This window comes from Pezoporus flaviventris, unplaced genomic scaffold, assembly GCF_033815535.1.
Source record: "Pezoporus flaviventris isolate CSIRO_AGI_PZ_B2104156 unplaced genomic scaffold, CSIRO_AGI_Pfla_v1 ptg000026l, whole genome shotgun sequence".
NCBI lineage: Eukaryota > Metazoa > Chordata > Aves > Psittaciformes > Psittacidae > Pezoporus > Pezoporus flaviventris.
In genome coordinates, this window is record NW_026892574.1 from 1,842,488 (window position 1) to 1,859,146 (window position 16,659).

A 16,659-nucleotide genomic window follows, 5' to 3' on the forward strand; every position below is an offset into this window, starting at 1 on the left:
GGCCTCTCTAGCTGTGCCTTTTCCCTGTGTTACAGCACAGGGGTGTTTGGTGCTCTGTGTCCAGCCTGAAATCCATTGCACCACCTCCTGCCCAGAGTGCCAGCAACAGGCACGGGTTGGCAAGAACCTAATTTGTTAGGCCAAAATGTTGGGATTGAATATAAACGTTATCACTGCTGCGAAGCACCCTACCAGGTTTTGGCACTGAGAAAGCAACCGTTACACTTGGTTCTGCTGGTGATGTTATATTATGAGCTACTTCACCAGTGCTATGGCACATGCAGTATATATTGCGTGTGTTCCAGAGACAGGGAGGGATGATGAATGGGTAATATGTGGCCTGCTTTCTGCTTCTGTTGATAAGTGACTGATAAAGCTGACAAATAGCTAGATTAAGTAAACGGAGCCTACATAACTCATTCAAAGTGAATAACTGTTTACAAATTATTGTTATCTGCAAAATTTTCAGTTAGGAATGATGGATCCCACTCCAGTGTAGAAATAACGGGCCGGTGATTATGTGTATCAGGTATGTGAGCAGTAAAGTTGGCCATCTGACAGTGCTCATCCTCAGGATAGGAACTGGCAAGAAATAAAAGAGAAACAAATGCTCTTTGGACCAAGAGCAGCAATTTTTGACTCCAGCAAAGAACAAGAATCTGAATACAATAGAGGCTTCAGGATTTGGCTCCTAAGTACAATCAGAATAATTTGTAGGCTCTCTTAGAAGCTATTGTAACTAGTTACTACTCAAGGACCAATTTCCATCTTGGTCCCATGAGTAGTGTTTGCAGAAAATGTAGAATGTGTATCTTTTTATTAGGACAGGAAGAAATGCCTGCTAATATAACAGTCCTGCATTTCATAATTCATTGTAGGATGAGAATGGGATTTCAGAGCTGTTCATGTTTTCATCTCATGTTTCCTTGGCCAAAGTAAAAAGCTGTGTACAAACAATGTTAAGCTAAACAGATTTAGTTCATCAATGGCTGTGTCATATTTGTGCCACATGTGCAAGGAGGGGGAGGGTTTATGCTCAGCTCTGCATGATCAAGTGCTTGCTTTTAATTTAGCAAGTCCTCTCTGCAACATCCTGATAACAAAACATGGCTTCAGATTCCTGAGATAACATTGAGTGCCAATTGCACATCAGAGAGAAAATAACTTGGCTGGCAATAGCCTAGATTGATCCACAAAGTAAGAGGTTATAAACTGTAATGGAAGTGCTGACACAACCAAATGAGATAATACACTCCAGTACAGCTATCAGCACAGATGGAACATGCGGCTCTGAAGTGGCTCGATGTGGCCTGACCACTCGTGCTGGAGTAGAGCTATCAACGCGGGGGAATTAAGGTGATGCATGAGAGCTCAGTGGGCCTGGGTGCTCTCCCTCTTGGGGGTTTGGCACCCTCTGCTGTCCAGTTTTTGAACCAAAAGACCCAGAAATCGGGCTATCCAGGGGTCATAAAAGCGAAGGAAACTCTGAAATCATCAATTTTGGAAATCAAATCCCCACACTCTTTCTTGCTGCAGCCAACTGCAAATGTTTTTGGTTTTGTGGTTTAGTTGTTTTGGGTTTTTTGTTTGGGTTTTTTTGTTTGTTTGTGGTTTTTTTTGGTAGTGTGTTTTGTTTCTTTTCTTCATAATAGTAATTCCATAATTGCATTGATTCTGTTTCTCATAAATAAGATGACCAATTCTTGGCTCCTAGCCCCTCCATAAGGCTTCCTTGAGCATCCATGTTGAGTGCAAACAAAGCACAAAGGCTGTGCTCCTAGAGGGGTCTCGAGTATGCTGAGACATCGAGAGGCTTCTACTGCCTCAGCCCTGTCTCTGCACAATTGTCATGGAGTTGAAACAACCCTACCACTGTGGAAATGCAGTGGAAACAAGCAGGTTCATACCTAATATCTGGCATGACTGTTCTCACTACATGAGCATCTTGTGCTGCAGCTGATGGCACGGAAAATTGTGTAGGGCACTGTATGCATGTTTTAGCTATTTAACTAAATGTTTATTCACTCTAGGTTATTTTGAAACAATTAAGAAATGCTTTCCTTGACAGTGAGACGCAGAGCTTCACTGCTGCAACAGGAACACAAAGGGGCACCTGGCTCTGCAGTAAGGGGAATTTAAACCTGACAGCTCCAGAAAACAGGATGCCCTTTTCTATTGTGTGACTACCTCCTTTGAATACCTCCTATATTTGATAGACAAGTTGAAAAATATTCCTAGAATAGGCATAGCAGCCTGTAGGAAACAGCCTTTGTTTGTTCCTTATGCATTTTTCCGTTTGGATATGCAGTTGCACACTGTATTCAAGATAAAACCAGAAATTTATCAACCAGATCTGCAACACACACAGTGGCAGTCCTCCCTTAATAGAATACCAGGAAACCAAGGCTGCGCTTTCCAATAGAGGTCCTGCAGTGGCTTCAATTATTAAATGGTTTCAGTTATGGCTTTACCAGTTTTGAGTTATCAGTGGCTTCAAGTATGAAATCAGTGTTGGCTTGACAAGCATAGGTCAAAGCACCCTTCTTCTGAGGGCACAGAGACAGTTACATCTTGAGAAACGCTGCTTCATTCCTTCTCAGGTTAGCTCATGTTCTGAGTCATGTTCCTCTGGCAGTTTGTCTGAAGTCCAGAAGATACATACGTATATATTGCCTTGGATCACATGTACCTATGTTGCATGGTTTTCATACATGGTGGGGAATGCCTCCCCCCATACAAGCAAGGGGGTAGCAACAATTTGCCCCGAGTGCCCTAGAGCTGTGTGGTTCTCATGGTGACAAGTTCAGCTAAAGGTTGTCCTTTGCCAGAGCTGGCTGCCTATGCCCACTCATGTCCACTGTGTTCCTAGGGAGAAATAATTTAGAGAATGCAGCTATAGGCTAAACAGCCATTTGTTTCTCTTATGTTTCACTTCACTCCAGCAGTCTTCACTTTGCTTCATTAACAGAGAATAAGTAAATGAACTTACTAATCAACTGCTTTTTTTTTTCCATACCCACTCTGCTTCTTCCCACATCTTCTCATATCTGGGAGGATATCTAAAGACTCCAAATGCTCATACTCATTTCTATTATAAGCAGAAGAAAATACACTGATTCTAAGAAATTTCACTTTTGGAAATAGCTTTGGTTTTCCGCTGCAACAACCATAATCTTCTAAATAGACTGCAGCTCTTCACATCAGTCTCAATAGGGAAAAAAATGGAGGAAGTGCAGAAGGCAGCACTGGCATGATTTGCATAGAGTCTTTGAAAACAAGCATCAGAGAGTGGCAACTGAAAACCAGCTTCAGATTAGGCTCTTAATGCAAATATGCTCAAGCCAAGGAAGGAAAACATGACCTGGTAGGAAAGAAAAAAAACCACTGTAGCATATATCTGGGCAGGGGAGAAAGAAACCATGCTATTAGAAAGGCCACAGAATTAGATAAAAGCCTGAGTGGTGGGGAAAAGCTAAATAAACTCCAGAACCCTTATTTGAGATCTCCAGTGAGTGGATGCCGTGGTGCCTAGTGCTGGCTGCACACAGGGCAGTCTGTTGCTGAGCTGTATATTCAACCACAGATTGGTTTCCCCAAGCATCAACCAAGACATTGTTTTTATTGATTTATTTTGCTATCTACCCACTGCAGTGATAGGATGACAAAAGAACCACCTGTGGGTATCCTAATATTTCTAATGCTAGCAGATTTTCAGGTTGAATAAAAACAATAAATCTTTCCAGGCACAAAGGGGAATCCATGAGGTAAGTTAATCTGGGAAACTAAAGAGCATGATTTAGGAATATTGGGTTTGTTAGAATGGATCAGGCTGGTCCTCCTGGTTTTCTACCCTCTCTCCAGGGATAGTTCCTAATGGATGACACACAAGAAGACAAAATAAGCCCCAAAGCAGTTAACTGTTCAGTGACACTTCAAAGGACTGACCTGCTTTCTGACAGTGCAGCAATAACTGTTACACCAGTAAGCATGGGGGCTGAGTCTCACTGTATTATGCATATTGTAAGTGCTTCAAAAATCAGGTGGCATTTCTTAAAGAACCCAGATGCTTATCACTGTGTCTATCACGGGATGCAGCCTGTATTTTTCCCTGCAGCAGTTCAGTTATATTTGTTGTACAACTTCCTATTAAATTAAGGGAGAAAATGAATAAACATGTAAATCTGATCAACTGCTTAATATATTCACAAGTAAAGGCTAAACCCATAGCTAGTCAAAGAAGGTGTAGAGTCTAGCACTTAAGAGAACAAAGTTATCTTCCTCTCCAGTTCTTCCAATGGGTTTTCCTATCTCCTCACTTCCATGAACAGGCTGAACTTGTCTTGTGAGGTGTTCCTAAAAATGCATATTAAGCTGTCATGTTAACATAAGGCTCCTCAGTGCTAATCTACTTCAAACCAGTAATTTTACACTCTTCTGAGCTTTCTGCTATTAAAAGCTTCCAGTGTAACACACCTCTGAGACTGTATTACTCTGCTTTCCCCTGAACAGGTACAGCTTGGCTGAAGTTCCCTGCAAGCCCTGCTAATGTATCTCAGTCCTGGTCCATTCTTGGAGGTGCATCTGGAAAGGTTAGTTTTGGCTTTATAGGAATTTCAGCTCCTGGTTTCTGCATCATATTTCTGTTTCTAACTTTGGATTCAAACCTCAGGAATCCAGGCAATTTTTTTAATCTTGATCTTAGAGGTTTTCAAAATTAGGCTACAAGATGATATATACATGAGCAGTGCTATTTATGTGGCTCAAGAATGCAGTTTCTTGCAGACAATTTGCAAATTGTCTAATATACTTACACTTCTTCAGATTTTTTAAGGGAACATAAATAACGACTCAGTATATCTGCTTTCATCTATGTCCCTGAAACCACAAATCATATTGGTTCTGGTTGCCTCTGTAGTAGAGTAAAGGCAGTAATACACGCATGCCAAGTTCAGGCCTGCACCCTTCTCAGACACAGGAAAAAAAAACAAATTGAAGTGAAGATATAAGAGCTCAGGAGATATTTCCAAGGAAGCCAATAAAAGAGAAAAGCTAGGAACTGACACTCACCAATAACAGGATTCTTAAAGCCTCAAATTCGATAAACCCACAAACCAAAAGAAATTAGGAAGGCATTGCTGCTTCAGGACGGCATGCTACGGGATTTAACAAGATTCATAGGTATTAAAAAATAATGGCATAAATTGGTTATTTAAAGTCAGTATTGATTTGTTGCCAGATTCTGCATATCGACAATCGCACTTGAGCGTCCATTTACTTCGCTCAGAAATAAATATTCCTGCCCAGCTGCATGTGTTAGTTGGAAGAGAATCAGTTTTCACCACTGGCAAAGGGACAGGTTGTTATCTCAAGCCACATGGCTCACTGATTTATCAGTGGTGGTGTAAATACAGAAATTTATAGGGATGCTGTCAAGATCATCTATTTAAAAGCTTTTTTTTTTTTTGAAGGATGATAGCATGTGCCCAGGTAAGAATGTGAGAGGCTTTCTGAGTATTTGGACGTATTGGTTGATGTAAATTGTCTCTATTGGATGTTTCTGGCTGGCAGAGTTAATTTATTTGTACAAAAGTATTTAATGATGCAGGGAGATTGTTATTGGAGGTTTAATTATTGTTTTGATCAGAGTTTCTATATGGGTGGTAGTACTCCTAACAAGATAATCATACTTTTTCATCTGTTAATGAGTCTTTGGAGTATTCCCAATGCAGTTTTAAGTATTAGTTGTTTTCCTGCTCTTGGTTTAATTTCTGTGTTTCATTCGCTTTGCATAATGAAATGAGGCAGGCTGCTTTACTGCTCTTCATAATCTTAATCTGGTTTCCTGGGCTTGGGGCTTGGGCTGATCAGGATTTTCTAAACCTACATAAACATTTCTAATCTGGGGAGAAAAAACACTTTGCCCAGAAACTGAAGCAAATAAATTGGGTATTTATTCTTAGGTAAATTACAATATTGGGTTTGCACAATTGCATTGTGGTATCTAAACATTATTGTAAAAAGCATGTTCTCTGCCTCTCTTTTCCATCTGTATCTCTTTAAAAAAAAACCCAAACATTCTCTGTATCTCTTCCTGCCAATAGCTGCTAATCAGTATTGGCAAGATCATAGTCCAATACAGAAAAATACAATATGGGCAGTGTTTGCAAGCGAATCTTAGCAAGGCTCTGTCCATACTGAAGTCGAGGGTACTCCAGTACTGGGTGTGGATGGTAACTGTCTTATACAGATGTCAAGTTAAATTGTGTGAGCAGCTGGAAAGTGGATAGAAATGTTAAAAAGGAGAACCATAAAAGAGCAAAGTTAATATCAAATAGGTAGAGGAGCTTTGCTTTTCTATAAATATTCTTCTTGCAGTATCTTCTAGATAGACGTATATAGAGCATTGACATACTCAACATTTCACTGTTTTGTGACCATACTTGCTCCCCCTCTATTTAATTTTTTTATTTCTCAGTTTATTGGGCCTGGAGCTTATTGTTTTGAAGCCAATATTGGTTCAGTTACAGTAGTTTGCATACAGAGATGGCCCACACTGCAGAAATGTGAGAGCCACGAGGGACATGAAGAAGCAAGTGGTGTCTGAATGTTCATATATGCTGCCTGCCACAAGTACAAGTAATATTTTAGTCATCTATGTTATTCATCAGGTGACTGCTACAAAAATTGTACTGGGAGAAGGTGATAATTAAGAAACCTCCTCCTTGTCTTCTGGAATGTTTGCATCCTCTTGATGTCATGGAAAAATAATGTAGACACTGACACATGCATTAGAATACAATCCCCTTCTTTTGCCTGTTGTGCTACCATCACTTGTTGACTGAACATCTCACAGAAACTGGAGAAATTCTAAACCCTGCAGAAGTGCAAAGTGAACATTACTCACTGAAATCTGAACTGGAGGGAAGGTGGAAGGTGAGTGTCCCATGCTGTGGGGACCAGTTTACAAATGCTTTCTTCTGCTGCTGCCAGCCAACCATCTAACTAAAGGCCCTGTACCCATTTTTGGCACTTATTTAAATGACTGATAATGGAGCTACATGGGCCCTGAAGCCTTCTTGTGCCAAGTCTGGAGTCTCGAACCAGAAACAGGCAGGTGGGGAAGGGAAGGTATGGAGGAAGCCACTTGGATCTCAATTTCTTCCTCCTGTCCTACTGCTGAACCTAATCAAGCATATCTGCATGCCAACAAAATGCCTTTTAAAGAGAGCTGTCTTGAATATTTGAAACAAAAGGAAGCATTGCCTCAATAACTATTAATATCCCCAATGTCCACACCTTAAGCTACCAGCACATCTAGCACAGGGTGCTACCAGCAGGAGCATCTTTAACAGGTGCCTGAAGGAGGCAGATGGTCTGGACTGCATTTACCTTGTGTGCTATTGGCATGCTTCTGCAACAGCAAAGGAAGGAATCCAAGGGGGCTCTTCCCTCATGTCTGTATTATAGCTCCTTTGGGGATTGTCTTTCATGGGGCTGTCAGCTGAGCCTTTCATCAACTTTAAAACCAACATAATTTTCAGACAAAATAAAGTCTGAAAACAGGAAGAGCAAAGCAGAAGTCCAGGGATGTCACTGAGTCACCTACAGGAGGTTTTCTTCTGGGTTAGAGTTAGTCTGATTCACTGACCACAGAGATGGCAACTGCAAATGCATCAACATATGTCTCTGGTTCTTATCACAAAAGTACGAGCTGTACATTGATGCCCATGGGAACAGTGGAGAGCACTGAATGCTAGAAAGTCTTCAGCAGTTTTTGTTCTTTAGTGTAATAAAACGCTATATATTTTGGAGTAAGACATGCAGTTCTAAGCTAGCAGCTAAACATCATCAGCATTTGCTGAGAAAGTCCCTATAGTCAGGGAAAACTTAATGAGTTCAAACCACTGTGTTGAACTCCCTATGAAGTAGAGAATTGGATGGACTTGGCTTCGTCTCAGCTCCCTCTTGAGCATCCTGGGCCATATGGGTTTGCCCTGCTGCTCTGGTAGTGCCCCTGTTTCCCTCACAAACACCTACCTTTGCCCCATTAAGGGGCTGGGTTGCAGATGAGGGTGATGAAGGCTCACAGGATTTCAGAAGCATTCTTGGATTCCCCATATAAGATCCAAATAGTAATTCCAGTAAGACCAGTATATGGTACTCATATGTCTATACTAGGTCCAATCTCACTATCTTTCCCCACATAAGATACAAACAGTAATTCCAGTAAGAACACTATAGTACTTGTATGTCTGTGTTAGGTCAAATCTCACAATCTTTACTCAAGCAAATCTACTCTGGAAGTAGGGACAAAACTTTCAACCAACTTGTATCTAATTCAGATTAACAAATGTTAAAATCTTAAAGCAATTGCCTCTGTGTTTTGCTTCCACTGGCAGTTGCAATGTTCCTGTAACTGAATTATGCCCGCTTCACTGAATGGGAATGCTCTGCTCCATGAGTTACATTTAAGAATAAGCACAGGAAAACTTAGCTTCAAAACAAGCTTTACTTAAAATGAGGGAAGGACAGAAGGAAAAGATGGTGTGATGCTAACAATACACGACTTAATGATTTGAGTACCACGGGGGTTAGAGAAACTTTAGAAGTCCTTTTTAATCACTTCATGTAAACAAGAAAAAAAAGTTTTAATGATTAGGAGGCTGATGATGTTAAGATACGTGGATTGTTTTGCGTGAAGCATGAGCTTGTAGGAAGGAGGTGAACTGCTGCGGTTCAGTGTGTTGCCAACGGTACCTTTGCCTGAAGAAGTGGAGTGTACTCAGAAATTTGTGGTGGGAAGTTTCCCAGAGAGAGGCTCAGGAGCAGGCTGCTTTCCAGGAACAGTGTGTTTGCCACCCTTCTGACATGGGCAAAGGTGTGGATGGGTTGTTGCCATGGATGAGGGGAAACCTCGGAGCAGGCTGGATGGTAAATCATCTTAAAAATAGGACAAGACACATTTTTTAAGGCATAGTACCTTCTTAAAGTGCACTAGCAGAATGGCTGAGGATGATCTATTGCCTGGTGTACCAGAAATGGGATGGAATGTAATAGCAAGAAGTCATGCACTTAAAGATTAATTAGAATAACTGCAAGTAAGCTCAGGGGTTCATCAAATGTGAGATTATGAGGAGAGGAATCCATTATCGGTTGTAGGGTAACTATGATGCCTCTGTAATGTGGTCTTAAAAATGCTAATGTATTCTGGAATGCATCGAGTGAGGTATTTTCAGTAGACAGTGAGGTATTAATATAATTGTTCAGACCTTGTTTAGAACAGCGCTTGTGGGGTAGAAAGTTTAGAGGACATTGGAAGACTGGGAAACATATTTAAAGAGAAGATTAAAAACACAGCAGAAAGACTGAGAGATGATCTAACTGCTATTCATAGGGACATTTTAGGTAAATATCAGTGAGGTAAAATTAGTTTGAAGGATAGTAATGATAAGGAACAAATGGCTATAAATTAGACTGGAAGTTAGAAATTTCCTGGTTTCACAAGTGGGGATGCTTGGGGAGCCTTGAGGACAGAAGCAATGCACTGAGGGCACAGTGAAGTAATCCAGATTGTCTTCCAGTCTTCAACTGGTGTTAAGCATCTCATGCATTGCCATTCTTGCAGAGGGGATATAAAGAGATGTAATCCCCGCGGGATGATGTGTCTGTGCGTGGTGTGTGAGCCCCGTGTCTAGAGACATTCACTGACACAGAAGAATGTCCAGAAAGGAAGATTCAACCTCCTCTAAAACATCAGGAGTGACACAAACCTAATGTATCATGAGGCTGGCCACTTGAGCGTCTTGTAAATAGCTACCCTGCTGTGACTGACAACTACTATGACACAGAAGTGAGCGTGCAGTGGCAAACGGGACCTTTCAGGTGTTGCAGTGCAGATCGTGTTGGGTTTTCTACACTGTCTTCCCACGCTGTAGGTACTAAAAGCTAATTTCCAGGCTCACCCGAAAGTTTATGGAAGAGCTGGTTTCTTGCTTTTGCCGGTGTGAGGGCTCTGCCATACCCGAGTTTTGGTGTTTCCTCCTGTCGCACACGGGTTTGGGGTTTTGCAGGACGGGAACCCAGTTTTAGCAGCTCGTGCTGCGGGAAGGGGCGGTTGCCGTCACTCACGGGGAGTGCGGGGACGTTCCTGGGGACCCACGGCGGGGAGACGCGTGGCCGGGGCGGCAGGGGGTGGCACTGGGCGACCCGGCCGATGCTTGCCGGGGTTCGGTGGCGGCTGCAGAGCCGGTTGGCTCAAGAGTCGCTTGCACCCGCATCGCCGTGGCGAGACCCCCCTCTAGCGGATGGCCCGGGCCTCGCCGCGCCCCGGCGGGAGGGCAGCGGGCGGGCCGGGAAGCGGAACAGCGGCGAGAAGCCCTCCGGCGCCGGCGGGACCGTCCTCGGACAGTGCCGCGGCGAGTGCCGAGCGGCAGGGCGGGTCGGAGCCCGGGCGCGGCGCCGCTGCCCCGGGGCAGCCGGGCGTGCTGCGCTCCCGCCCGAGCGCAGGGGGAAACGACTCTGCTTTTTAACTTCAGGCCAGCGGGAAACGGAGGTTTCTCGTCTGCTCGCAGAGCAAAAACCCCGCTGTGAGGGTGCGCGGTGTGCACATCCCGCGTGGTTTCGCGCTGTATCGCTCGGGAGTCATCCGGTCCCCGAGTATCTCTCGGTGCCACCACGCACGGAGAGCGCAACGTGTGTCATTTGCCGCCGGACGCGTAATTAGCAAGTTCCCGGTTACATCGTTTCTTCCCGCCGCTGTTCCGGCACCGAGAGCTCTGTCCATTTCTTGGTACTTCGCTACTTCGGAGACAATGGTTTCGGCTCTCTCCGATCCGCTCTTCCCCACCGAACACTTCTTTCCAGTTACAAGCAACTAGTGTCCGCCGCAACGCTGGGGCACGTAGGCAGCGGTAACCCTGCCGCGGATGTTCAGACTGCCGTGAGCCTGCCCCACTGCGAGCTGCCTGGCACGCGTCCTTCCCGGCGGAGACCGGCCGCAGCGCTCCCCCCGCCGTCTCGGCCCTCCGCCGCCACGGCGGGGGGATGCGCTCCCGGGAAGCGCAAGGGCTTTCCGCGCTCAGGTCCCGCCGTCCCGCGCCGCCGTTCGCCACCGCCTCGGTGCGCACCGCCTGCGCGGGCCGCGGGCCGCCGCCTTCCCACTCCTTCGCCGCCGTAGTTCGGGCAGGAGGAGCGCGGTGTTGCACAACCCGCTTCCTTTTTCTTTCGCTTCGCTACGCCGCGGGCAGCCTCGGCGAGTGTGCGGGGCGCCGGTCCCCACCCTGGGCGGGGGAAAACGGGACACGGGACCGGTGCCGCCCGCCTGACCCCTGCAAACTGCGGCGCCGGCGCGGCCCGACTGCCTGCGCGGCCCCGTGGGGAGGGCAGTGGTTGCGCACAAGGGGCACCACCGCGCCCCGACCGCGGATATCGCCGGAGGGGAGGGGGGGGAAAGAGGATGACTTCTCTCGGGGGGACGAGGACGGGACCGCGGTCCCCGCAGGAAGCACCGGCCGCCTGCCGGGCTGTGCCCCTGCCCGCGGCGACGGAGCGAAGGCGCCCGGGCAGGGCGGGGACGCCCGCCCCGCCCCGCCTCGGCCAGCCCCGGCAGAGTCGCGGCGGCGGCGCGTCCCGTTACCGGCGACCGAGGCTACGGTTGCCCCCGGCGCGGCGGGAGCAGGTGTCTGGGGGCAGGAGCCCGGGGCAGCGCGGCGGGGCGGGGCCGGCGGCGGGCCCTGCGGGGCCGGGAGGGCGGCCCGGGCGGGCGGCCGCGGACTCGTCGCGCCCGCGCCAGGAGGGAGCCGGAGCGCCCGAAAAGCCGTGAGGGGAGGGGAGGGCGGAGGGGCGGGAGGGGGGGGAGGCAGGCGGGCGGCGGGCGCATGCGCTCTGGCGGGCCGTGCCATATTGGAATGAGGCAGTGAGCGGAGCGCCGGGGAGCCCGAGCCCCGGCAGCGGCGCAGGGCTGGAAAAACTCCCCGCAGGTGAGGCGGGCGGCGGAGCCGGCTGTGCGCGGCCGGAGCGGCCCCGGGCGCAGCTGTTGGGCGCGTTTTGCCGGCGGGGCGCGGGGCCCGGAGGGTTTTTCCGGGCTCCCGAAGTTTGGATGCGGGGAAAAAAAGGCGGCGAGGGAAGAGGAGGAGGAGGAGGAGGAGGAGGAGGGGGGAAGAGGCAGGCGGAGCGCGGCGGGGAGGCGGCGGCCGCGCGGGGGGAGCGCGCGATCTCCCGCGCGGCGGAGTGATGCGCGGGGCTGGCCGGCCGCCGCCGCGCAACTGCCCGCGCGCAACTCGGCGCGCGCCCGCTAGGGGCCCGCGGTGCCTCGGCCCTCGGCGTCCCGCGGCGCGCTCGGGCCGAAGTTGCCCTCCCGGTCGGGTACGCGCCCGCGGGGGGGTCGGGGGGGGGTGCGCCCGGCGGGGCACGCGCCCGGCCCCCGCGGGAACTTTGTGCGCGCCGCGCCCCCGCCCCGGCGCGGCCGGTCTTTGGCCACGGCCACGGGGGAGGGAGGGGGGGGGGGGAGCCCACCGAGCGCCGCTCGTTCGCCCCCCTCCCCCTCAAAATGGCGGTGGAAGGGGACCTTTAAACCCCGCTCCGCTCCGCACCCCCGTCGGGCGCGGCCGTGCTCTGCTCCGCTTGGCGCGCCGCGCGTCCCGCCCGGGGCAGCGGCTGGCGTCGCTCCCCGTCAAGTGGCCCGTCAGCGGGCGGCTCTTCGCCTCCCGTTCTGGGTGGGTGGGTGGGTGTCGGAGAGAGGGGGGAGAGGGGCGGGATCCGCCTCCGCGGCCGCGCCGCCGGTTCTCCCGCAGCGACGCCGCCCGCGCTGCGGGGCCTGCGCTGCCGCGGGGCCGGGCATTGTGTGCGCGCCGCGTCCGCCGCCGCTCCGCACCCCGGGCGGCTCCGCGCCCTCCGCCGCTCCGGAGAACGAAAGCCTTTGTCTCTCGGGGAGTCGGTCTGCGCTGCCCGCCGTTTCTGCACCTGAAGTCGTAAATCCGCTGCTGGTGCCACGGCCGGGGCGGCCGCCGAGGTGCCGGGGATGCCCCGGGACGCCAACTTCTGGCTGGAGAGGAATCGGCGCCGGGGCAGCGGCTGCGGGAGGGCTCCTGCCTGTACAGCGCCGGCTGGAAACGGGGGGGGCCGGAATGCCCGCATGGGAAGGACTGTGCAAGTTTTCCGTCTGTGGCTTCTGCAAACTTGTTACCAGGGCTCCCTCCCCCCCCCCCCCCCCCCCCAGTGGAAATAATGAAAGGAGAGGGAAAACAGCGGGCAGTTAATTGTGCATTTTTAACTCCCTTCACTGTTGCAGTTCCACAAGGCCCTTGTTTCTTCAGAAACAGGCTGGTGATGCCTGTTTTGCAGTCACATGTGTGCTTTAGCAGAACAATTATATCTACTTCAGAGAAACTTGTTGCCCATTATGAGATGATTTTACAAGGTAACCTTTATGTCTGACAGTTTTACCTGCTCCGACAGCCAAATTCCAATGGGAGAGGTTTTACAGCAAAAGAAAAGGCCTACCTTGCTGTTTCTCTGCTGTCCCTTCCTTCACAGGAGCTGGCTGCTGTCAGTAGCCCAAGAGGTTACCATAGCAAATACTTCATAAGGCAGAGTGTAAGGTGTACCTTGCAAAAGTAATGCTGGAGAAGAAGTGACCTGTCTTGGGACTTTAGAAATACCATTGTTTTGCAACTAACTGAAGGCTTATGATGTAAATGGGTCAGAAACATGATTTGTAAGAGAAAAACATAATGTAAGAGATGAAGTTGTTAGTGGGAAATGGTCATGTTCTTACTGGAGTGGGGGCTATAAGTTGTAGCGTCTACAGCACCTGGCAGGATGGATTCCTCATCTAAGGTCTGATTGCTGTTTCAAAATAGCCAGCTTTTGGGGCAGAGTACCTCAGTGTCAAGATGAAAATACATCAGTTAACTGAAAGCAGAGATTTCCTCTGTGGTAGGTACTACTGACATGGGATTTACAGTTGAGAAAAGAGTAAAAAGGCATCTATGTATCTAAAAGATCATCTCTAGGGAGAAGACTTAGTGGGCTTCCTGCCTTCAGTTCAGCCATTTCCTCTTTTACTTTTGATTTGTGAATTGTTGCTGTGATTGAAGGATGAGAATGAAACAGTTCTTCACAGAACCTCTGTTAGTAGAAAAGCAGGAAGATGCTTCTGGACAAGACAGACAACAAAGTAAAACTGATAGATCTCACCCCACCTTTGTTTAAGACTCTAGACTTGGTGTGGAGGTGTGTGGAGAATGACTTTGCTCCCTTCTGGTGGATTTCTCTTCTGGGCAGTTACACTGGGAGACTGAAGCATCCTGTCATGGGAAAGCTGGAGTGTGCCTTCTCCACAAGGGACAGCACTGCAAGATAGAGAGCTGAGAAACTGTGACCCATTGTAGCCATTATCGATCCGTATGGGTTTTCCTTTGCAGTTATTTTCCCCCTCTGTATTAATTTGCTGGTATTGAATTCTCTTATCTGATTCTTAAACCTGGCAAATCCCCTAAGCAGTTGCTGTGTGGAAAAGAAAGGCGGGTTGAGTGTACAGTGACATGTAAATGACTGACGGAGTTTGTGTGGTGTAGTCTTTATATTCTTTCACTGTCTCATGGACAAGATGTTAAAGAGTATTGCAAAAGTATGTTTGTGGTAGTAGGTTGTGGTCACATGTTACAGGGTGGTTTTGTTGTTTCATGGCAGAGCAGTGACAGCTCTAGACCCTGCCCTATCTTGTCATGCTCACTTTTTGAATCCACTCCATTTGTTGTCAGAAATCACTCTAACATAATTATTGTGCTTCCAGTTGTGAAGTTTGGCCGTGGCATGATGCTTCTGTGATCAATACAGTCAGTTTGCTTTGGCTTGACTTAAGTAATTGTCCTACAAGTGATGCACTTTAGACACACAGCAACTTAATTACGTGAGCATATTGACAGTGACTCAGGTTAAATTCACTAAAGTGGCCTTTACGTGCAGGAGAAATAGAAACCTAGGAGGTGTTTAGTAAGGGGCATTTTGGGGAGAGAGCTTTGGATACCTAAAACCAGCCATTGTTCCTATATTAACATGGTTGCAGTGTTACAGAACAGTCATATTTGGTTTCTTGACCTTTTAAATGTGCGTTTCTATATCTTGTAGGTTGTGTAGGCTGTGGAAGTTAGAAATGTTTCCTGGAACCATAAGGTCTTTCTTTTCTGCTGTCCATCTGACTCATCGTGCTTGATGATGAGCAGATTGTATGCGTCGTCTTTGTGTTGGTAGCTTTGAGCATCACTGCTGCTGCTGGCAGTGGACTTGACTTTGTGCCCGTTTCCTCCTGCTCTTGGGAAATGGCGATCAGTTTTTAGGTCATAGGTTTAAACCTGAGTGGGTGTTGCTTAAAGCTTTTGGTTGGTTTTTATTTTGCCTTCTCTCAAGATTACTTTCTTACTTAAAAGGGGGTGGGAGTTGATGTTTTGTTTTGTTTTGATTCAGATGCTTGCTGAAATTGTCCTGAAGGCACGTGTTGTGTTAGCATGCAAGATCCTGAAAGGGAGATTTAGCAGATTGCGTGGTCCAAGTTCAGCAAAAGGTGAAAATGAGAGTTAATGTTAATTATATATTAATATCTTATTATTTTAAAATAATGTCATCAGTGTAGTGGTATTTTTATGTAATTATGGTTTTTTTTCTAACTTTAATCAGCAATTCTTTCCACTGCTCAGTTTTTTTTATATTGATAAAGCCTATGAAAGAAGCATCAAGGTGTTGCTTATTGCTCATTTGATTTTAAAATGGTTTGGCTCTAAGGGTACAGATTATTATTATTATTATTATTTCTTATGCTCCTGTCATATGGGTGAGACTATTTTTTTAGTGTTCTTAGCAAAAGCTAGGCTGTAGAACTGAAGCATTACAGGGTGAATTCCACTCTGCATTCTTAATAGGGCATCTCTTAGGGGAATCACTTGTTTGAGTATCTTAAGTGTTCCCCTATGAGGAAGGAGGCTGTGAGCTTTGGCTGGAAGAAGATATTCTGCATATTAGTTGGGACTCTCCAGGTAACTCTCCATGTCTCTGGGAAATTAGTGTGTTAATGCAAAGCTGCAGAGTAGTTACAGAGTCCTAAATGAATGCCTTAAAAATGCTTTGAAGGCGGAAAGCAGTACGTCTTAGGAGTAGCTTTCTGCTTTGCTTTAGTGGTGTTGGATTATCACCCGCAAACACCATGGAGGAGCGTTTTGCTGGGAACTTTGCAGACAAACAAGGCTTGGGAGCCACAGGACTGCTTCCGAGGTCTCTTTTTCCCTCTGTCTCCACCTCCTCTTTTTCCTGTCTTACGTCTTCTGTATTCTCTGTGATGCCTGCATCAGTTCTATTTTCGGTAGAGACAGTGATGTTTTACATTTCTTTTCCTTGTGAAAATAAGTGTCCTGGTACAATACTTGTAGGATCATAATATCATTGAGCCCTCTGCCCCTCTCACGTTTTGTTGGCTGGGTTTGAGGAAGAAGCATGAGAGGATAGGCAGAGAAGTGTACATGTGGACATTTCAAATTAATCAGATGAGCCTTGTTTCCTAAGGAAACCAGATAAACAATAACAAAACCCAAAACAAGAGGACTTCTTGAGGGTTTGTAGTGGAATAACCGTCTCTTCTGTAGATAGCTGACTCTAATCCTAGGATTT

The 16,659-nt window shown here is 47.6% G+C and overlaps 1 protein-coding gene across 2 annotated transcripts in view; it reads left to right on the plus strand.

The window, feature by feature from the left end:
- The first annotated feature begins 4,520 nt into the window (after positions 1–4,520).
- The window catches only part of SFMBT1 (Scm like with four mbt domains 1), an 83,868-nt gene continuing 71,729 nt past the window's right edge, over positions 4,521–16,659 (plus strand). Inside the window, exon 1 of one of the 2 annotated variants that reach the window (XM_061458332.1) lies at positions 4,521–4,589. The gene's annotated coding sequence lies outside the window, so the exon portion shown is untranslated. Of the gene's footprint in view, positions 4,590–11,869; positions 11,979–16,659 lie in introns of those variants that run through there. The other variant, XM_061458331.1, reaches the window with a different exon arrangement.